This window comes from Podarcis vaucheri (genome assembly GCF_965113315.1).
Source record: "Podarcis vaucheri genome assembly, chromosome: 11".
Classification (NCBI taxonomy): Eukaryota; Metazoa; Chordata; class Lepidosauria; order Squamata; family Lacertidae; genus Podarcis; species Podarcis vaucheri.
The window spans coordinates 24,322,885-24,333,159 of NC_138749.1; the positions used below are offsets into that span (position 1 = coordinate 24,322,885).

At 44.8% G+C, this 10,275-nt stretch overlaps 1 long non-coding RNA gene across 4 annotated transcripts in view; it reads right to left on the reverse strand.

Moving 5' to 3' along the window:
• Positions 1 to 9,770, reverse strand: part of LOC309514273 — a 28,668-nt gene extending 18,898 nt beyond the window's left edge. For all 4 annotated transcript variants that reach the window (XR_014211864.1, XR_014211865.1, XR_014211866.1 and 1 more), the window contains exon 1: positions 9,491 to 9,770. This is a non-coding gene — a long non-coding RNA (uncharacterized lncRNA). The remainder of the gene's footprint in view (positions 1 to 9,490) is intronic.
• Between the last annotated feature and the right edge of the window lie 505 nt (positions 9,771 to 10,275).

Genomic DNA, 10,275 nt, shown 5'->3' on the forward strand with positions numbered 1-10,275 from the left:
TTGCTGATATATATATATATATATATATATATATATATATATATATATGCTTTCGTAGATTTTCACGGGTACAGGAATGCAGGTTTTGGTGTCTTCGGGTGTCTTCCCGTGTAAGAGTCGGGGTGTCTGTGCGACGTTTCGACGAGGTCTCACTCGTCATCTTCAGGCTGGTGCTTTCGGCTTCTTGTTACTGGAACAGAGCAGAGTCTGGTGTTTGAGTTCCTATAAATACTGTTGAGGGGTGTGGTGTATAGCCTCCAACGTTCTGGGCAGAGAGGAAGTTCCTAGATTAGTGTGCCTTTTCTTCTTTTGTTCCTTAATTACTTGAGGGATATCTTGGGTGATTTCATGAGGGATATTCTGAATACCACTGGGTGGGTCATTAAGTGTAGATTAGTTGCTAAAGCTTTCGTGTCTTGACCTCTTGAGCTTGTGAAGAGTTTTTCTGAGAAGATGGCTGTACTGCATTTAGTTGTGCTCTGGCTTGGCTTCGTGTATAGGGGCGAGCTGTGGTTTTGTGCCTTGTGCCAGCCAGATCTGTGTAGGGATTGCAGGGGGGTGCAGCATCCGGAGGTGCCACTATAGTTTGGCTACTGGATGGAGTCTGTAATATGTCTGTGGAGAGGGTCTGGGTTTGGGTCTGGTGTGGTTGATTGGTGACGGCGTTCTGTGTGCCTCTGGTTCTGGTGTCGGTTTTTGTGGGGAGGGCTAATTTCCAGATGTCTGGCAGGCGGGACGTGTCGTCACGCTTGTTCATGTTGTGAGGGTGTTTCTCTATCTCGATGGCTTCCATGATTATTCTCTTGTGGTGATGTTCCATGTTAAAGAGCAATTTGGAATCTGCAAAATTAATTTCGTGTCCTGTTTCTTTCATGTGTTGGAAGAGAGAGGAAGTTTTTTCTTCTTTTTTGACGGCATTCTTGTGTTCTGCGATACGTGCATTTATTCGTCTGTTTGTTTGTCCAATGTACGTGGCTGGGCAGACTTTGCAGGGTATTTCATAGACCCCTTGGTTTTCCAGCTGGATTTTGTCTTTTGGGTTTCTGAGGATATTGGCTATTTTTTGGTTGGTGCAGAAGGCTGTTTTGATATTGTGTTTATGGAGGATTTTGCTGATTTTGTCTGTAGTGCCCTTGATATAAGGAAGGAGGGCCATGCCATTGTTTTCTTCTGTGTCTTGGTTTTTGGGGGGTGTTTCTTTTTGGATTAGCTTCGTAACCCTGTTTTTCTGGTATCCATTGGCGATTAACACATTTGAGAGATTCTGTAACTCAGTTGTCAAGTGGTCTTTGTCAGCCAGGCGTTTGGTTCTGGAGATGAGAGTCTTGGCTACGGAGTTTATTTGTGCAGGGTGGTGGTGTGATTGTGCATGTAAGTAGCGGTTGGTGTGTGTTTTTTTCCGGTAGATAGTGTGTCCTAGGGAGCCATCAGGTTTTTTGTAGATTAGGACGTCAAGAAAGGGGAGTTGGTTGTTGTCTTCTATTTCCATAGTGAATTGTATTTTGGGGTGTAGGCTGTTGAGATGTGTGAGGAAGCTATCTAGTTTTTCTTTCCCGTGTGGCCAAATTACAAAGGTGTCGTCAACATATCTGAGCCAAAGTTTGGGTTTGTGTTCTGACTTGTCTAAAGCATTGGTTTCAAAGTGTTCCATGTACAAATTTGCGATGACCGGTGAGAGGGGTGATCCCATAGGTGCTCCTTCTATCTGTTTGTATCTTTGTCCATTGTGGATGAAGTACGTGTTGGTTAGGCAGTGGTTGGTCAGGTCCAGGATGTATTTGGGGGGGTTGTATTTGTTTTGAATGGCTGTCAAGGCTTCATTAATGGGCACTTGAGTGAAGAGAGATACAACATCGAAGCTCACAAGTAGGTCATCGGGATGTAGGTATTGTTTCTTTATTGTTTCTATGAACTGGAAGGAGTTAGTAACGTGTGAAGCGATGGATTCTGCATAGGGCTGAAGTTGCTTAGCGAGAAATTTAGCGAGATTTTGTAGAGGTGAGCCTATGGAGCTGACTATTGGTCTGAGTGGTGTTCCTTCTTTGTGTATCTTGGGGAGACCGTAGAGTTTGGGGCATCTGGATGATTTTTCTCTGGGGATGATTCTTAGCTGGATTTCTTCACTGATAGGAGAGGCTTTTATTTTGGATTTGGTGGTTTTTTCCAGATAGGTGGTGGGATCTGTTTTTATAGGTTGGTAGGTAGGGTCTTGGAGTAGATTTGATAGTTTTGCTTGGTAGTCCGATGTGTTCATCACAACAGTGGCGTTGCCTTTGTCTGCTGGGAGAATGATTATGTTGTTGTCTTTCCTCAGGTTGGTGAGTGCTTTCTGTTCTTCTTTGTGTAAATTGCTTCTGGGTGGTTTGCTGGAGCAGAGGATGTTGGTGACTTCAAGTCTGATTTTATTGGCTTCATCTGGGTCAATTTTGGTCAGGCTAGCTTCGACTCCGCATATGATGTTTTCCGTGGGGATGCGTCTCGGGGCGACTGCAAAGTTGAAACCTTTGGAGAGTACTTTGGTTTCAGTTGGGGTGAGGATCCTGTCTGATATGTTATGTACTGTTTGTTTCATGGGTTGTTGTGGAGGGTGGCTGGGCTTCTGGCGTTTCTCTAGTTTGTAGAGTTTGTTGGTGTGTCTGTCTGTCTTATGTGAGGTCTCAGTTTCAGCAAAATAAAAGCCTCTCCTATCAGTGAAGAAATCCAGCTAAGAATCATCCCCAGAGAAAAATCATCCAGATGCCCCAAACTCTACGGTCTCCCCAAGATACACAAAGAAGGAACACCACTCAGACCAATAGTCAGCTCCATAGGCTCACCTCTACAAAATCTCGCTAAATTTCTCGCTAAGCAACTTCAGCCCTATGCAGAATCCATCGCTTCACACGTTACTAACTCCTTCCAGTTCATAGAAACAATAAAGAAACAATACCTACATCCCGATGACCTACTTGTGAGCTTCGATGTTGTATCTCTCTTCACTCAAGTGCCCATTAATGAAGCCTTGACAGCCATTCAAAACAAATACAACCCCCCCAAATACATCCTGGACCTGACCAACCACTGCCTAACCAACACGTACTTCATCCACAATGGACAAAGATACAAACAGATAGAAGGAGCACCTATGGGATCACCCCTCTCACCGGTCATCGCAAATTTGTACATGGAACACTTTGAAACCAATGCTTTAGACAAGTCAGAACACAAACCCAAACTTTGGCTCAGATATGTTGACGACACCTTTGTAATTTGGCCACACGGGAAAGAAAAACTAGATAGCTTCCTCACACATCTCAACAGCCTACACCCCAAAATACAATTCACTATGGAAATAGAAGACAACAACCAACTCCCCTTTCTTGACGTCCTAATCTACAAAAAACCTGATGGCTCCCTAGGACACACTATCTACCGGAAAAAAACACACACCAACCGCTACTTACATGCACAATCACACCACCACCCTGCACAAATAAACTCTGTAGCCAAGACTCTCATCTCCAGAACCAAACGCCTGGCTGACAAAGACCACTTGACAACTGAGTTACAGAATCTCTCAAATGTGTTAATCGCCAATGGATACCAGAAAAACAGGGTTACGAAGCTAATCCAAAAAGAAACACCCCCCAAAAACCAAGACACAGAAGAAAACAATGGCATGGCCCTCCTTCCTTATATCAAGGGCACTACAGACAAAATCAGCAAAATCCTCCATAAACACAATATCAAAACAGCCTTCTGCACCAACCAAAAAATAGCCAATATCCTCAGAAACCCAAAAGACAAAATCCAGCTGGAAAACCAAGGGGTCTATGAAATACCCTGCAAAGTCTGCCCAGCCACGTACATTGGACAAACAAACAGACGAATAAATGCACGTATCGCAGAACACAAGAATGCCGTCAAAAAAGAAGAAAAAACTTCCTCTCTCTTCCAACACATGAAAGAAACAGGACACGAAATTAATTTTGCAGATTCCAAATTGCTCTTTAACATGGAACATCACCACAAGAGAATAATCATGGAAGCCATCGAGATAGAGAAACACCCTCACAACATGAACAAGCGTGACGACACGTCCCGCCTGCCAGACATCTGGAAATTAGCCCTCCCCACAAAAACCGACACCAGAACCAGAGGCACACAGAACGCCGTCACCAATCAACCACACCAGACCCAAACCCAGACCCTCTCCACAGACATATTACAGACTCCATCCAGTAGCCAAACTATAGTGGCACCTCCGGATGCTGCACCCCCCTGCAATCCCTACACAGATCTGGCTGGCACAAGGCACAAAACCACAGCTCGCCCCTATACACGAAGCCAAGCCAGAGCACAACTAAATGCAGCACAGCCATCTTCTCAGAAAAACTCTTCACAAGCTCAAGAGGTCAAGACACGAAAGCTTTAGCAACTAATCTACACTTAATGACCCACCCAGTGGTATTCAGAATATCCCTCATGAAATCACCCAAGATATCCCTCAAGTAATTAAGGAACAAAAGAAGAAAAGGCACACTAATCTAGGAACTTCCTCTCTGCCCAGAACGTTGGAGGCTATACACCACACCCCTCAACAGTATTTATAGGAACTCAAACACCAGACTCTGCTCTGTTCCAGTAACAAGAAGCCGAAAGCACCAGCCTGAAGATGACGAGTGAGACCTCGTCGAAACGTCGCACAGACACCCCGACTCTTACACGGGAAGACACCCGAAGACACCAAAACCTGCATATATATATATATATATATATATATATATATATATATATATGCTTTCGTAGATTTTCACGGGTACAGGAATGCAGGTTTTGGTGACACCCCGACTCTTACACGGGAAGACACCCGAAGACACCAAAACCTACATATATATATATATATATATATATATATATATATATAGTCTTCACCCAAAGCCTGAAGTTCAACAGGGAAGGTGTTTGTCTGATTTCAGCTGGCAGGAAGTTCCATAGAATTGTAGTCATGTCTTTTCATTGTTTCTAGAAATCTAGAAAGGTTCCATTCATTTCTAGATCAATGTAGACATTTCTGAGAAAGTTATTGAAAGAACAACCCCCATATATCCTGAAAACAGACAACACTTTTCACAATTGATGTAAATGATAAGGAAAAGAAATGGGGAACCTTTTTGGTGCAGCCCCACTTCCTACACAGAATGAGAGGCCTCCATCAGATCACATAACTACGACATACCTGTTGTGTAGGTATTATGATTACTGCACCATTTTGTGATGAGGATATAACATTGCCAATGGCCCTTGAGCAAAGGCGGCGTTGCCAGTCAAAGGAAAATGAGTCTGTGAACATTTCTCTCTCTCAAACAAATTGAAGTTGATCCAAGAAGGTGTGCTGTGAGAAAGCTAAAGAGGAGGGAGGAATTCTTATGCCTCCGAGCCATGGCAGAGACATGACAGGGATGGGATGCAAAACGCAGTTTGAAATATTTAATAACATCCCTGTTGACAAACAGGAAAAGCAGCTTCCTGCTTTGAAATAAAGGTCACAAGTTGTTCACACGGGAGATTAAACAGTAACACAAAAGGCCTGGATAAATTGCAAAAAAGTAAAAAAAACAAACTAATTTTCTACTGGAGGGTTGCAACAGAAGCATGGGGTGATCGTTGGGGTGTGCATTGGTTTTGTGTGCGAGACGAGGGGTGATTTGGTGAGGTTTTGGTGAGCATTCCAAGAGGGAATTGAGCCTTCCAAGATGGAATGCTGCTGTCAACAAGGAATCTCAAGCCAAATCAGAGACCCTCTAAAACCTTGAATTGCCTGTGGACTCAGCCGAGCCCCAACTGCTGCATCTTGGGACCACCAACCAGATGTCTGTAGAAAGCCCATAAGCAGGACACAAGTACAACAGCACTCTCTGCAATAGAGATTTCCAGCAACTGGTATTCAGAAGCATATTGCCTCTGACGCTGGAGGTATTCCTGTAATTCTTGGCCTGACCTCTGACTTGCTCCCCAGTCCTGCCCTTTGGTTCATCCTCACGACCTCTGGACTTCTTGGCTAAATCCCTGTAATAAATAATATAACTACTAAGAAATAAAGTGTGGTGGAGTGGTTAGAGTGTCAGACTAGGATCTGGGAGACCTGGATTCGAATCCCGCTCATCCATGAAGCTCACTGAGTGTCCTTGGGCCAGTCACTTTCTTTCAGCCTAACCTATCTCACAGGGTAAGGATAATATGAAGACGGGAAAACACCACCTCTGCCATTTTGAATCCCTTGGAGGAAATGCGAGATTTAAATGCAACCTGTGGGTTAAACCACAGAGCCTAGGACTTGCCGATCAGAAGGTTGGCGGTTCAAATCCCCGCAACGGGGTGAGCTCCCATTGCCCGGCCCCTGCTCCTGCCAACCTAGCAGTTTGAAAGCACGTCAAAGTGCAAGTAGATAAATAGGTACCGCTCTGGCGGGAAGGTAAACAGCGTTTCCGTGCACTGCTCTGGTTCGCCAGTAGCGGCTTAGTCATGTTGGCCACATGACCCGGAAGCTGTACGCCGGCTCCCTCGGCCAATAAAGCGAGATGAGCGCCACAACCCCAGAGTCGGTCACGACTGGACCTAATGGTCAGGGATCCCTTTACCTTTTAAAATAAAATTAAGTAATTCCACAGCATGTCAACCACAGCATTAGGGATGAGAGAGAAACTTGATTCTGTTCACATTGGAAGGAGAATATGCTGAATTCTTGCTTTCCAAAACAATACACAAACCGAAACACAGCCATCCTTTGAAAATTCCCCAAATTTTGCAATGCACATCTCCAACCAAGTAATATGTACAAAACATTGCATATACCAGGGTAAAATGTGCATAAAAGGCATATATTAGTGGAAATAACATCTGAAATGCATTGTATTATGGAAGGTTACTATGCAAAAATGTGCACCACAGGCAAAATTGCAGACAGGCATGTGTATATTAGAAGAACTGCACTGATTAATTTTCAAGATGATTTTTTAAAAAAATCACAAACTGATATGGAAATGTGGAGAACTCAGCGTAAGTATGGAAAAATGAGAAACCGAGAGAAACTGAAATTGACAGATGCTCCCATCAGTGTGCAATTTCACCCTACAAAGCTAAAGATGTTGCAAAATTTCCCAGAGCAGACGGAATGGAATGTCCCACTAAGTAAACTTCTGGATTGGGTTGCCAACTGACCAGGAAAACAGGTATGGTCTGTTCCCGTGTCTTTAACAGCTTGTTCTACAGAAATAAGCTGGTGAAATCTTTCACGTTGTGGAGACAAGTGTTCTCACTTCTTAAAGGCACAATTGCCTTGTAAAATCACCAATGACCCTACTTCTCAAATCCAAGATGACTGCAGATTTCATGTTTGGGAGTAGCATGTAGAAGGAGAGATCTAAGAGTTTTTAGATCTGCAGCAGAAGATGTGACTTGACCTTGAACCCTTTAATTTAGGGCAGGTTCAGGCATATCTGATCTACGAACTCCAAGACAGGAGAACAAAAGTGGATGACATTTTAATAATCTGATCTGATAGCTGATTGATTATCATGGAGAAAGCCTTCACATGGAATAAATGCATTTGAATGGTTCAGTGGATGGGTGGTGAAATTTTCCTGGAGTAAAATTGACATGTGATGTGTGAATCTGCCAGATGTAAGTATGAAGTAACCAGCTTTTACTGGATTGTTTTTGTAACTTTCACAACTATTCCCAGAAGTCATTCTATCAAATATTTGCATTTCTCCTAATCTGTTTGGTAAATAATGTCTGAAAAGTAAATTGATTCTAAAAAGTATTATGTTTTCAGTTGTTGTTCTTTTAATGTACAAGTCAACATTTTATAATGTACCTTAGATGGCAATGGGACAGTAAACACTGCCTCTCCTAGCAATCAAAGGGTATAGGCATGGTTATATGGAGGTGACAACCCTTTATATAGCCATCTCTCAAACTTCTACGACCCATGAAGCCAAATTCAGGCTTTGATTTAGGGATGCGTGAGGGGGGGGCAGGCGCCCTGGGTAGAGTGCAGGGGATTGGAAAACTGCATCCTGCTTTGATGGTGCAGCAGGAGAAACCACACTGCAAGGCCCATTGCCAGCCCTAAATCTGGTGCTTTGAAGCTCTGAGCATAGGGCTGGCAGACCTCTCATTTCTCCCTGCCCCGCCATTGACAGGGAGGGGAGGAACAAGGGTGGAGTTTGCAAATGACAGCAACAAGCAGAGCTTCTCCAGTTTGCCTCTCTTGTTTGCAAAACATGGATTTGTTTCTCTCCTCGCCACAGCTTGATGGGATAGGAGGAAAAGCAAGCAAAGGCAGTCCTCACTTGCTGCTATAGCTTGCAAACGCCCAAACCAAGCCGGACCACTCTCTTTGGGAGCATGGAGGCTGCCTTAAAGTGCTTTTCAAAAGCTCTGCTTGAAGCAGCTTTTGCGAGTCTCTTCTCCCCTACCCTGCTGTTGCCCACCTGCAGGAGAAGCATGTGAGCGGCTTCAAACTGTGCTCTCGAGCAGGATTTAATAGCTGCTCATCTGCTGATGCGCGGAGATTAAATCATGCTGCATAGAGGATGAACCATTAGAGACGTATGCTTCCTATTCATTTACAAAAGAACAATCCTTGGCATTTATTCTATAGACACACAATTTATTAAATCTGTACACCACCCTTCATCTGAAAATCTCACAGCATACTGTGATTCTAACCAAATTTAGATCTGTATTGTGGCAGCTAGGTGCTCCTACCCCAACATCCTGCTTCCCACCAGTTCCTCTGTCACTCTTGTTCTTCAAGAGCCATGCGTCTTCTGTTTTTCCTTGGGACTATGAGGGACTATGGGACGCAGGTGGCGCTGTGGGTTAAACCACAGAGCCTAGGACTTGCTGATCAGAAGGTCGGCGGTTCAAATCCCTGCGACGGGGTGAGCTCCCGTTTCTCGGTCCCTGCTCCTGCCAACCTAGCAGTTCAAAAGCACGTCAAAGTGCAAGTAGATAAATAGGTACCGCTCCGGCGGGAAGGTAAACGGCATTTCCGTGTGCTGCTCTGGTTCGCCAGAAGCAGCTTAGTCATGCTGGCCACATGACCCGGAAGCTGTATGCCGACTCCCTCGGCCAATAAAGCGAGATGAGCGCCGCAACCCCAGAGTAGGCCACGACTGGACCTAATGGTCAGGGGTCCATTTACCTTTACCTATGAGAGTCTAGCTAGGAGGTCCATCCATGCCCTCTTCCAGGATATTGCATCCCACCATATTGTTGATCTCACAAGCACGGTTGGCCAGCAATGGCTGGTGGCCTTCCAGATGATTGACAACTCCACCATTGTTTTCTGTAGGCAGCTAAAACAGGAAATCTGTCAACCCCGTGTTGGGCTGCCACATATGGCTGGTGGGCCGGATTGGGCTTGGCACAGACCTGAATAAGGAAGAACATACCCCAAATGTAACACATATGCAGCATTGGCTCTCACCACATTGCCTACCAATTCCAGATGCTCTCTTCCAATGTGTGGTCTCCTGCAGCTCCGTTCAGGAAGCTTCAAAGCCAGCAGCCAGCTGAACCGCTTTGCTGTGGGTCAGTTTAAGCTTCTCCTTTGATGTCGTTCCCCTGCCCTTTTCTTTCTCTGTGTTAACGAGCGATAGGCTTTCATCAGCCAACTGTTTTGATTTTAATTATTTTGAAATCCGCAGCTGAGATTACACTGAGTAATGCAGCTCCATTATAATAAAAAGGGAAAGGGATGTTTACAGGAGTTTGTGCTGCTGGTGGTGCAGGGGAACCAAAACGCCTTCATCCAGGCTGAAAAATTGGACACCCTGCCAATTCTGCCAGCAGCTTGCGCACTCGGAAAGGAAACCCTGCCCACTCAGGAGGATTGGCAGGGAGCCCAAAGGCATGGCTTTTGTTTGTGGGGAGGAAGGCTGACCTGCACAGAGTGGCTATAAGCATACGGCTGTTTTGTTTTGTGCTGGTTCAGTTTCCAAACAAAGCAAAGCAGAAATGGGCACAGGCATCGTGGGACATTTGCCTGGCTGTATCCTATGGAATTTGGACCCACGCCTTTAATGGGCATCAGTGGAAGAGAAGTTTTTCCAGAGCGCGGTCTTTTGCGTGGAAGATTCCACTTCCTCTTTTGAAATGAACGGCTGTAAGAGCTTCCTGTGGGCCATTAAATGTACAGTTGTAAGAGCTTCATGCATGCAGAGTATCCATAGGTCTATGGTTCCAGTTACAGATAGGTAGCCGTGTTGGTCTGCCATAGTCAAA